This window comes from Erpetoichthys calabaricus, chromosome 4, assembly GCF_900747795.2.
Source record: "Erpetoichthys calabaricus chromosome 4, fErpCal1.3, whole genome shotgun sequence".
Classification (NCBI taxonomy): Eukaryota; Metazoa; Chordata; class Cladistia; order Polypteriformes; family Polypteridae; genus Erpetoichthys; species Erpetoichthys calabaricus.
In genome coordinates, this window is record NC_041397.2 from 315,478,610 (window position 1) to 315,490,521 (window position 11,912).

General features: G+C 39.1%; 1 long non-coding RNA gene across 1 annotated transcript; it reads left to right on the top strand.

The window, feature by feature from the left end:
* The first annotated feature begins 1,046 nt into the window (after window positions 1–1,046).
* LOC114641139 (uncharacterized) lies at window positions 1,047–11,233 on the top strand. The gene is made up of 3 exons (XR_003714268.2): window positions 1,047–1,155; window positions 8,034–8,104; window positions 10,862–11,233. It is a non-coding gene; the product is annotated as an uncharacterized LOC114641139 (long non-coding RNA).
* The last annotated feature ends 679 nt before the right edge of the window (window positions 11,234–11,912 follow it).

The window sequence follows — 11,912 nt, forward strand, 5'->3', positions numbered from 1 at the left end:
GTGTAGTGTTCATCTCTTTCTGTGTAGCTATCTGTGTAGCTATCTGTGTAGCGATCATCTCTTTCAGTTCGGACAGTTCGCTTCTGCTTTCGTGCTCCGCAAGTGAAAATGCAGCTCCTGTTACAGGCTCGCGATGAGTAGATGAGAGCACGTCCTGCAGAGCCCTTTCTAGTCTCGAATGATCCTCAGTAATCGGCGATCCCTCGCGACCTGTATCACTTGCGCCTTCGCTCCCATTTTCACTCTCGACTGGAGACGATACAATGGAGCGGGGCCCCAGGAATTCTGCGCACTCTTCTGCCTGTTCCAGGTCAGTCTCCGTGATGCCATACCTTACACCTGCACTCAGGCCGGAAGTCTGTCCGGACTTCGATGCAGCTTTAAGTTTCTTTTCTGGTTCTTTCTGACTTTTCTTCTTGTTACTCATGCTTGTATGCTTGTATATTGTAGTGGAAGTTCCTTGGTCGGGTTAAATACAGGATACCTCTAAATAATATGAAATACGTGGGAAAATAAAGCCGCTGCTAGCGGAGCTCTGCTTCAGACGTCCATCTCCTATAAACGGACCAAACCAATCGATTCCTGCAACATGTTAAAGACTCCTTCACCACTTTTGTAAGTTGATTTTGATAAATATGAAAGCAATAATACACTAGCAGTAGTCTCAGCTGTAATATATCTAAAATAAAGGCCACACTCTTTCTCAGTTGAGCAAAAATGCTATTGACAATCAGAGCTTAGATATTTACAGATGCTTCTGCAGTAGTTCTAGCAAAACCCTTATGTTGTGTTAAGTTTCATGTTTATCTTTCTCATCTCACCACCTCTGTGACATTTAGTTTCAGTTGAGCAGACTGAGCTGATTTGAAGAGACTGTGGTCTTCCAGCTTCATGGGGCACGATGGACAAGAATGAAAGATCCTGAAAGTCAAATCTGACAATGTCATATACTTAAACAGCCTCTTTTCTATTATGTACTGTTATTAAAATGAAAAAAAGGAAAAGCAGAAGGAATAAATTATGAAAATTATTATTTTTTTCATACTGAAGGCAAATTTCCTTCATTCACAGGTGGTGCAAAAGGGACTGATTTCCTTCTGTACATTTTCCTTGGTTTGTCACTACTTGTCAACCTTTTATTACTTTTATGGTTAGGTAAGTATACCAAAAATGAGTGTACAGCTACATGATTTATGTTCATTTAAGACAAAAATAACAGCAACAAAACTTATTTCTATAGTACATTTTCATACAAATAGATGTTGCTCAAGGTGATTTAGAAGAAGCAACAGAACAGAATTACAATTATAAGGAGAATATGTAAATAAATAAAAGAGGAAAGTCACTAACAGAACTAGCTATATCCTAAATTTCTGTTAACTATGGACAGTTTTTAAATTTGTAATAGCTACAGTGCCCATAAAAAGTATTCACCCCATTGTAGTTTTCAGTTTTATCATTGCACAATATTAAATCCCAGTGGATTTAATTTGTCTTTTTTGAAACTGATCAACAAAAAAAGACTCTTTAATGCCAAAGTGAAAACAGACGAGTGGTGTAAATGAATTGCAAATATAAAACACACATTCATTGACCTCATAAGATTAGATTCCCAAGGGGATATTCAGATGCATACAGCAACAGGAACATAAAAACAAGGATAAAGACTCAAAGGACAAATAATCAATCATTCAATAATAAATATATATTGTGCAGATGTTTCAAAATGAACTTAGTGCATTGGGAGGAAGCATTGACTTGCCTGATAACAATGGGCAAAAAAGATCCCCAGAGATGCTTCTTAGCACACTGTAGTGACAAAGTGCTCAAAGAGAGGTGATTTTTTAAAATAGCATTCATTTTTTTCCCCTATCCTCTTTTCCACAACAAATTTCTGTGTGTCCAGGGTTCGCCCTGTGATAACGTTTGTTCAGACATTGTGCTTCTTTTGAGCTCAATTTGCATTACCAGGATACCACAGCATAGAACACCACACTGGCTACTATGGACTGGTAGGACATTTCCAACAGCAAGTGTTCATCCCCTTCAAAATGACACATCACTGGGGCAGCCCAATGACTTTATAAGTCCCATCATTAGTTCAATGGAGATCACCTGTCTGTGGTTTCACGTGATTGTGCCTGAAGGGTAAACTTGAAGTGAGTCAATATGGTGGCCTGACCTACAAAATAAAAATTAAAAAAAACAACAAGCAACTCCATGAAAACCAGAAGTCACAGAATGGAGATAAGAAAATCTCCAAGTGATTAAATATCCAGTTAAATCAGTCATGAAGAAATGGAAAGAGTATGACAGAGCTGGAAATCTGCTAGAGCAGGCCATCCATAAAAACTGAAGTAGACAATTGAGGGAGGCTGCCAGGAGACCTCTGAGAACTCTGAAAGAGTCACAAGTCAGTGGATGACATTGGGGAGAAAGAGCAGACAACAATTGTGCCCAGGAGCATCACCAGTCACAGCTTTATGGAAGAGTGACAAAAAGAAAAGGTACACAAGACATCCTGTCAGGAGGCACGTGGGATACTCTTAAGTCAGCTGGAAGAAGATTATGTGGTCTGGTGAAACCAAAATTGGAGCTTTGTGGTCATTGCACAGTTATCAAAAGCACATCAACTCCACCGTGAAACATAGCTGAGGCAGCATCAGGCTGTGATGCTTCTTTGCAGCTGTCCCTGGAAGGCTTGCAAGAGGAGAATGATTACAATAAAATATGAAGAAATTGTGGAGGAAAGATAGATGGAGACTGCAGGAAACCTGCACCTTGGCTGAAGACAACAAACCCAAGAATAAAGCCAAAGCTCCACAGGAATGGCTTCAAAACAACAATGGGAATGTCCTGGAGCTGACAAATCAGAGTCGAGATCTCAGTCCAATGGAAAATTTGGGTTGGCATAGATAATGGTAATTCACTTGTGATCACTGTGAATTGATAGAGCTTGAGCAGCTTTTCAAAGAAGAATGGGGAAAAACGGCAGAGCTGATACAGAGAGACCAGTAAACTCAGACATAAGGCACTCATGGCTGCCATCTACTAAATACTCACTTGAATATGTAGAATAATTATGCCATCAATTATTTTGTGTTTTATATAATTGGCACCACATTTTCAGAGACCTGCTTTCACTTTGGCATTGAAGCCTTTTTCTGTTGATTAATGTCAAAAAAGCCAAATTAAGTCTGCTATTATACAGTGTCGTATAACATGAAAATAAGAAAACTTCTAAGGGGTGAAGACTTTTTATAGGCATTACACTGTATACTAGTAAATGTCAGAGTCCAAAGATGTAGTCAGACAGGAAGGGAGAAGAGGAAATCAAAAACCCAGCCAGTGGGAGGCTCAGGAAATAAAAATCAAGTCAAATTAAAATCAGTGGAAGATATTTTACTTTTTTTTTTTTACTTTAGGGAATGTAGTATTACTCAGTTCTGAAATTTAAAAAGAGAACATGCTCTTTGTTCTGAAAAAATCAGTCAATGCTTTTGCTAACTGATGGCAGAATTGATCTTTCACAGCACAGCAATTTCAAGACGTCATACAGTGCACTTACTACTGACAAAAATATACTGATAGTCATTCTTACTTTCTGGCAGCATGTTTTTTCAAACAAAACTTCATTACAGGGATACAATGTGATCAATCCATAAAAATGGGGTAATTTCAACAACCTTTACAAAACTGATCCATGTTTTTAGCAAGATATACCCAGTAAAAACATTTCATAATAAAAGGCAAACTGAAAACTATGCAGTATCCGCAATAGATAGAAACTGATGCAACACAATACATACATGGCTTATGGGTAGTTCAAACATGCACACGCGCAGCACTCTGTCATTAGTCTAGTTGAAGCCAAGATGAAATGAACATGGATGGTCCACTGTGGAATTGCACCATTGTTGAACAATGCACTGTAGTGAGTAGAGGAAGTGAAACCTGCTGAAATTCATTGAAGGATGTTGGCTCAGTATGGAAGTGAAAACAGCAATGAAAAGTTTATAAATGGGCAGAAATGTTTAAAGCAGGAAAACAAGTGTAACTGATAAAGCTCGATCATCACTGAGCACACAAGGTGAATGCCTTCATCAGAGAAGGTCAATGGATTACGTTGTCCACTGTTTCTGCACATTTGGATGTGTATGATGACTTAGGGTACCATAAAGTTAGCACAAGATGAATACCCAAGAAGCTTACTGATCTGCACAAGCTGACACAATACAACATGTTTGTAATGGCTTATGGGTAGTTTGAACACCTATGGTGCAGCACTCTACTGTTAGTCTAACTGAAGCCAAGGTGAAAATGAACATGGACACACCCCGGTAAAATTGTACCATTGTTGAACAATGCACCATTGTGATATTACTTTGAGCAGAAGGAGTGAAACCTGCTGAAATTCACTGAAGGATGTTGGCTTGTGCAGATCAGTAAGCTGCTTGGGTATTCATCTTGTGCTAACTTTATGGTACCCTAAGTCATCATACACATCCAAATGTGCAGAAACAGTGGACAACGTAATCCATTGACCTTCTCTTATGAAGGCATTCGCCATGTTGATGTGCACTTGTGGGCTTATTGATGATCGAGCTTTATCAGTTACACTTGTTTTCCTGCTTTAAACATTTCTGCCCATTCATAAACTTTTCATTGCTGTTTTCACTCCCATACTGAGCCAACATCCTTCAGTAAATTTCAGTAGGTTTCACTCCTTCTGCCCAAAGTAATATCACAATGGTGCATTGTTCAGCAATGGTAGAATATTACCGGGGTGTGTCCATGTTCATTTTCACCTTGGCTTCAGTTAGACTAACAGTAGAGTGCTGCACCATAGGTGTTCAAACTACCCATAAGCCATTACAAACATGTTGTATTGTGTCAGCTTCTATCTGTTGTAATTTTCAAATTGCCTTTACTTTTTTGATTTACCCTATACCTTCTCCTGTTTCCTAAATTCTGTTAAAGAGCCAAGTATAGGAGTACCTCTGGTTAAGTCCACATTGCTATAGTTTGATTTAAAAACACAGATGTTAGTTTCCATTTACACCTTTCATCTACACCAACCTAGCATTTTTAACCCCCAAAAGAAGAGACTCTTGAAAGCGCTCTCCAGAGAAGTAAACTTCTGAAAACGCTGCCTTGGCGCTGAAAAGATGAATATATAGACTTTTTAAAATGCAGTCCTAATAACATTTTGATTTGTTTGTGCTCATTACACAGCCCATCCCTGATTGGATACTGTTCATTACAATGCCTCATACTCTGATTGGTCACCCTGCATGGAATTAAACCATATTTAAACATAGTGGACAAAGAGGAGTTGCTTTTCATGGCACTTTTTGTGTTACTTACCTTTATGCATCTACATTTAATTTTGTACTAGAACTTTAGAGAATTCTAGACAAGAACAGGCCCTTCAGCCCAACAACGCTCACCAGTCCTATGCACTTAATCCTTCTAAAATAATCAAGTCAAGTTTTGAAAGTCCCTAAAGTCCTACTGTCTACCACACTACTTGGTCACTTATTCCTGGTCCTTGTGATTTGTTTGATTTCAGCCTATTTAATCTAAACAGCATACACTCTACAATTTCCAGATCTCTCAGTACCTCCTTAGTAGTCCCTGTTACCGCTCAGAGGTTACTCACTTCCCCACATGCATTCGTTATTTCACTGTCTGTATTTTTTTTTATTCTTCTTAACTATTTCTGATGCACTTCACCTCCTCCTTGACTATTCCTTTACTACTAAAATACTGAAAAAACTATTATTGGGTCGTCATTTGCCTTATCTGCTATATTCCTCTCTAGGTGCTTTTTAGCTTCTCTAATGTCCTTCTTAATGGTTGCCCTCATGTTCTCATATGCCCTGCAATTCACATCACAGTTATTAGTCTTATGTGTCTTATTTGTCTGTTTTTCCTTCGCAGCTTATTTTTTCATTATTTGTTTAATTTCCTACTAAGTCCAATTTTAGGTATGTACCAGTCCTGCATTATATGTAAAATGTTTTTAAACCTGTTCCACTGTTCCTCAACTTTCTCCACACTTAAAAGCTTCCATACTCCTTTGCTGCATCTGCTCAAAATTTGCACCACCAAAGTTACACTAAACAGTTTTAGTCTTTGCAGCCGCACTCTTACAAAATACTGAGAATTGTATTATATTATGGTCACTTGACCATAGTGATTCAATCGCCTCGACACCCTCAATTCCATCCTAATTATTACAAAATACTAAATCTAGACAAGCTTCACCCTGCGTTGGTACTTTAACATATCATGTTAAAAATCGGGAATGAACTACCTTCAACTTTCTCACATACTCACACATAGAGGTGGGGAAACGTTTCAGGTAAAGTATCACTTCTGGTTAGTGGAAATTGATAGAAATCTACATTTTGCACCTAATACTTACATTCAAAATTTGGTTGACCTAAGTGAAAGCGTACTCAAGTTATCTTATTTGTATACACACACAGATAGACACGTAGACATAATTCCAAAAATGGTATTTTCGGACTCAGGGAAGTCGAAAACTTCGAGATTCATCAAAATCTCGAAATTGACTTTTTGGACAATTCCAATATTTTCCCTATACTTTGTATATGAGAAAGTAAAAAAAAGTCACTGATTACTTCTGAAAACTCCTTCTCTTGTGCTCTGCTATTTTCAAGGATACCCCAGTTATTATTCGGGAATTTAAAGTCCCCCATCACTATAATATCTCCCTGTAAACTTGCCTTTTTAAAATTACTAAAAAGATGTATATTGAAATTTCTGTCTGCATTCGGTGGTCTGTAATACACTTCTAAAATATGATCTCTTTCCCTAAAGCTTTCCAGATGAAGTCAGATGTTCTTACTATGTTCTAGTCATCCCCATCTTTGTTATTTAGCCAGGTTTCCATTATTGCTATAATATTGTAATTATGCTCACCTATATACAACTTCAACTCACTTGTTTTATTTTTGATATTTATAGCATTAAGACAAGCTGTTTTTAATGTGCTACTCATTTTACTTTTTCATTGAAACGTTAGGTTAGAATTTACATTACTATTCATTTTTATTTCTACACCATTGTTTGTTCCTCCATGTATAGTTCTAAACCTGGCCTGTCCTAAACTCTCTGTCCCCCCATAGCCTAGTTTAAACAATCCTCGACTAGCCTACTCATACACCTCCCCAACACCTTCGTGCCCCTCCAGTTCAGATGCAACCCGTTATGGTGGAACAGGTCCCATCTGTTCCAAAACTCGTCCCAATGCCTCATAAACCAATACCCTTCTATCCCATACCAAGATTTGTGTCATGCATTAAGCCTTCTAATCTCCTCAATCTTACTTGGACTGGCATGTGGCACAGGCAGAAAAGATTACCTTGTCAGTTCTGCTCCTCAGCCTAGCTCCTAACTCTTTAAATGTGGATTGCAGAACTGACAGACTACTATTATGTATGTCACCTGTTCCAATACGGTCAATGACAATTGGATCCAACTCCACTCTGGCCAAGAGCCTATCAGTCCTTCCAGGGAGGTCCACCTGGATGCTTTCACAAAAGTTATCTCTTTGTGGCATTTCTAAATGATACAGAAGTACAGCACAAGTTTACCTCCCCAAACTCAACTGGTACTTGGAGAGGATAGAGGCAGCTGTGAGCAATATGTCCTAGTTGTCCAAAGCTAACACAGGGGTGAGGAACTACGTGAACACTCATGAAATTGTAAAACTAAATTTTTAGTTTCAAGGAACCTAAGCCATAAACCTGAATTTCTCAGACATTACTATTTATCTATTTACTGGTCAATTATATTCAAAATGTTGACATTAGGGCATTTGCAACCCTTCATTCTTATATAAGATTTCAACTTCCACATTAATAATTAGTAAAGGAAGGGAAGAATTTCACTGCACTCTGTACATTTGTCAACAATGAACCTATACGGTAGACTTGTAACAATTAAAATTAAAAGGAATTTAATTTGTCTGAAGTAATATAATATACATGTTTTTATTTTAGCCAAACAAAAAAGATGTGCATCTTGTGGAATATTTAAGAAGTTTCAGGAGCCTCACCAAGACTCCCATGAGGTATTTATTTGTATTACCTTATGTAAAGTATGTTGTAACTTCATTCTTCCATTTTCCAGTATTGTAGTGATTGCCCTCAGGAGCAGATGTTGTTAACGTCAACACACTGGCATGGGATGTTGACCCTGATTAACTCATTTATGACAAGTGTCAGCAGGTTGAATGTCTGAATGGTTGTCAAGTGACTGACATTTCACCAGCATTGCATTGTCAAGCATTTCCTCTTCTTATAACATTCATTGGTGTTTACTATCTTATTTATAAAGTCTACGCGTGGAAGTGTGTGTGTCTGTCCGGCTCAGAAGTGAGAGGTGGAGTCGGGATAAGGGCTTCATCTCCGAGGAAACAAATACAAGACCAGCACGTCGGCAATCAAAATGAAACATCTGAAGAGAGAGTTACTTGCTTATTCACTATTACAGAAGCATGGCGAGTGCATCGGCAAAATGGTATCCCTTTTACTTATCCTCCTGCTGCTAATATACAAGCGAGGCGAGCATGTCGGCAAAACTAAACCTCAGAAGAAAGATGGTCGCTTAGCCACTAATGCACAAACAATGCGAGTACATCTGCAAAATGAATCCTCTGAGGAGAGAGACGCCTAGAGTAGTTCCTTTCAATTACCTGACATCTCTACATTTTCAGTTTATTTTCTGACGATTTCAATAGTTTCTAGGACCCCGGACTTTTTACAGCACGGGCTTACATACCTGTTATTGTATATTTGTCCAAGGTGAAATACAACATCTGGACACAATTACAAAAGATGAGTCAGTGGTGAAGGCACACTGACAAGTAGGTAGCACCACCTTTTACATGCATTAAGACATCTTTAGATATGCTTTTGTGAGACATGTACAACCAGGAGAAGATCCTCGGTAAGAGGGGTGTCCAAGAACCTGATGGTGACTTTAGCTGAGTTATAAATAACCTGTGCGGAGAAAGACATTCATCATTGCAACGGTCCACCAATTGGGACTTTATGACAGAGTGGACAGACAGAAGACTATCCTCAGTAAAAGACACATGGAAACCTGCTTGACATTTGCAAAATACATCTAAAGGTTTCTCACACTGATAGAAATAAAATTGTCTGGTCTGATGAAACCAAGGTGAGCATCATGTCTGTAGGAAATCAGGCACTGCTCAACACCTGCATAAAACCATTTTAATGGTGAAGAATGGTGGTTGCTGAATCATTGAGTGGGTTTGTTTTTTAACAGCAGGGACTGAGAAACTAAATGGGATTGAGGGAAAGCTGAATGTAGTAAAGAGCTACATTTAGTAAAGTAGTAATTGAGATACCTTTAATGAAAATTTCCTCCATGGTGCTCTGGACATCAGAGTGGGCCAAAGATTTGTCTTCTAACAGGACAATGGCCGTAAGCACGAGAAGTGGTTTAGGTAAAACTCTTTGAAAGTTCTTGAGTGACACAGTCAGACTTGAACCCACTCAAAAATCTCTTCGGAAACCTGAGAATAGCTGCCCACTGTCTATCCTGATAGAGCTTGAGAGGGTCTGTAGAGAAGAATGGTAGAAAATCTCCTAATCCAGATGTGTGAAGTTTGTCACATCAGACCCAAGAAGACTTGGTGCTTCAACTAAGTACTGAGTAAAGGGTCTGAACACTTTTACAAAAAAAAATTAGAATCCTGTTTTCACTTTGTTATTTTGGGCGGCACGGTGGCGCAGTGGTAGCGCTGCTGCCTCGCAGTTAGGAGACCCGGGTTCGCTTCCCGGGTCCTCCCTGCGTGGAGTTTGCATGTTCTCCCCGTGTCTGCGTGGGTTTCCTCCGGGCGCTCCGGTTTCCTCCCACAGTCCAAAGACATGCAGGTTAGGTGGATTGGTGATTCTAAAATTGGCCCTAGTGTGTGCTTGGTGTGTTTGTGTGTGTCCTGCGGTGGGTTGGCACCCTGCCCGGGATTGGTTCCCTGCCCTGTTGACTGGGATTGGCTCCAGCAGACCCCCGTGACCCTGTGTTCGGATTCAGCGGGTTGGAAAATGGATGGATGGATTTGGGTATTGAGTGTTGCTTGATGCAGGAAAAATGATTTAGTTTAAATGATTTTAGGACAAAGTGTGAAAAAGTGAAAACTTTCTGAAGGCAATGATGGAATTTCGTCTTTATCCAGCAAACAGTAGTTAGGATTTGAGCTGACATAAATGACTAACCCGTACTAGAATCAGATTGGAAATTAGTAAACTAAACCTTGACGTTCAATTGTAAATCAGATTTAACAGGTTTACATGAAAAACATGCTCAACACTGATAAGCTACTTGGAGCAAGCTGGTCCAGATGTCACTGTGTACACCTTCACATACACCTTCCAATCTTTTCAAAGCATCCATTGCTGGGGACTGGAGTGTGACATCACTCAGAACAGGTAGCACTTACAGATCACATTAAATGTGTGTGTGTGTGTGTATTGGGTGCGTGTGTGTGTGTGTGTGTGTGTGGTAAAAGCTCATCCCATGGAGCTGCTTCTAGCCCAGTTTTTACTTGATGAGAAAGCTCTGAATGATTGTAATGTTTATTTGAAAATATAATAATTCTTTTGAAATGTGCACGTAATTGCTCCATCAGTTGAAGTCTTCTCCCAGTATCGCACCATATCTGTTTAACTGATTGTGTTTTTATACCTTTGCAGTCTTTGTTGTAGTCATGCTTCATTAGTAAAGATAGTACTTACTTTGACTGGGGGAGTATTGATGTGTTGGGCCGTAAATAAAATCAGCTTATTTATTTCTCATCTAGAGCAATCTACATTACGCTGAAGTGATGACTTCTGAAATCCGTCAGCAAAGGAAAGAAGCGGAAACAAGGACAACGTATGCTGAAGTACAGATGAGGAAAGCTTTATAAAACTGAACTTCAGACTCTGAAATGGGCTCATTTGTCAGCCTTACCTCCTTCTATCACCACAGTGGTGACTAAGAACTTTCTTTTTTATATAGGATATGAAAACATAAATATAAATATAATGTGTTATTCTGTATGGATCATTGAATACATAGCACACAAATTAATGACTTTCTTTATTCATCTCTAATCTATCATTTGTATTTATTTCATACCTTGACAGTTGTAATGCTGTGTCATTCTCTGTTGTACCATTGCAAATTGTCATGTCATGTCATTTTCTAACCTGTTTAACGCAGACCAGGGTCATGAGGGTTTGTTCTCCTATCCCAGCTAACACAGGGCATAAGGCAGGAACAAACCCCGGACAGAGCACCAGCCCTTCACAGGGTAAGCACACACACTCACACCAAACACACACAATTTAGCATTGTCAATTCACTTAATCTGAATTTTCTTGGACAATGAGAGGAAACTCATGGAACCGTAGGAAGAACATTGGGTCTAGAAGAGATCTGTTATGATTTGGAGTTCCAAAGGGCCTCCAAAAGACCCTCAAAGCTGGCCAGGACCTTTACTGATGAGTCTAGCAGAGCATCACTAGCTGCAGTAGGCCTCAAACACTACCGGCTGGCTTCAGCAGGAGTAGGCCTCAAAAATGGGAAGCTGGCAAACCAGCAATAAAGAACTCAACAGTTAAGCAAAATTCCCACAAGGAAAAGGGTAACCACTCACCTTCAGCATCAAGCTTAAAGGGCATGAAATGATCTTTAAAAAGAAGATTTATTACCACATTTCAAAAATTCAAGGCAAGGCTAAAGACACAAAAAGAATTGCCTAAAAGTCAATTTTAATTAAACACATTCTCAATATGAAATTCAGAAATCAGGATGCTAAAGACAGACTGAGAAAAATCAGCTGCTGAAGCCATCTTCTGACTCAAATA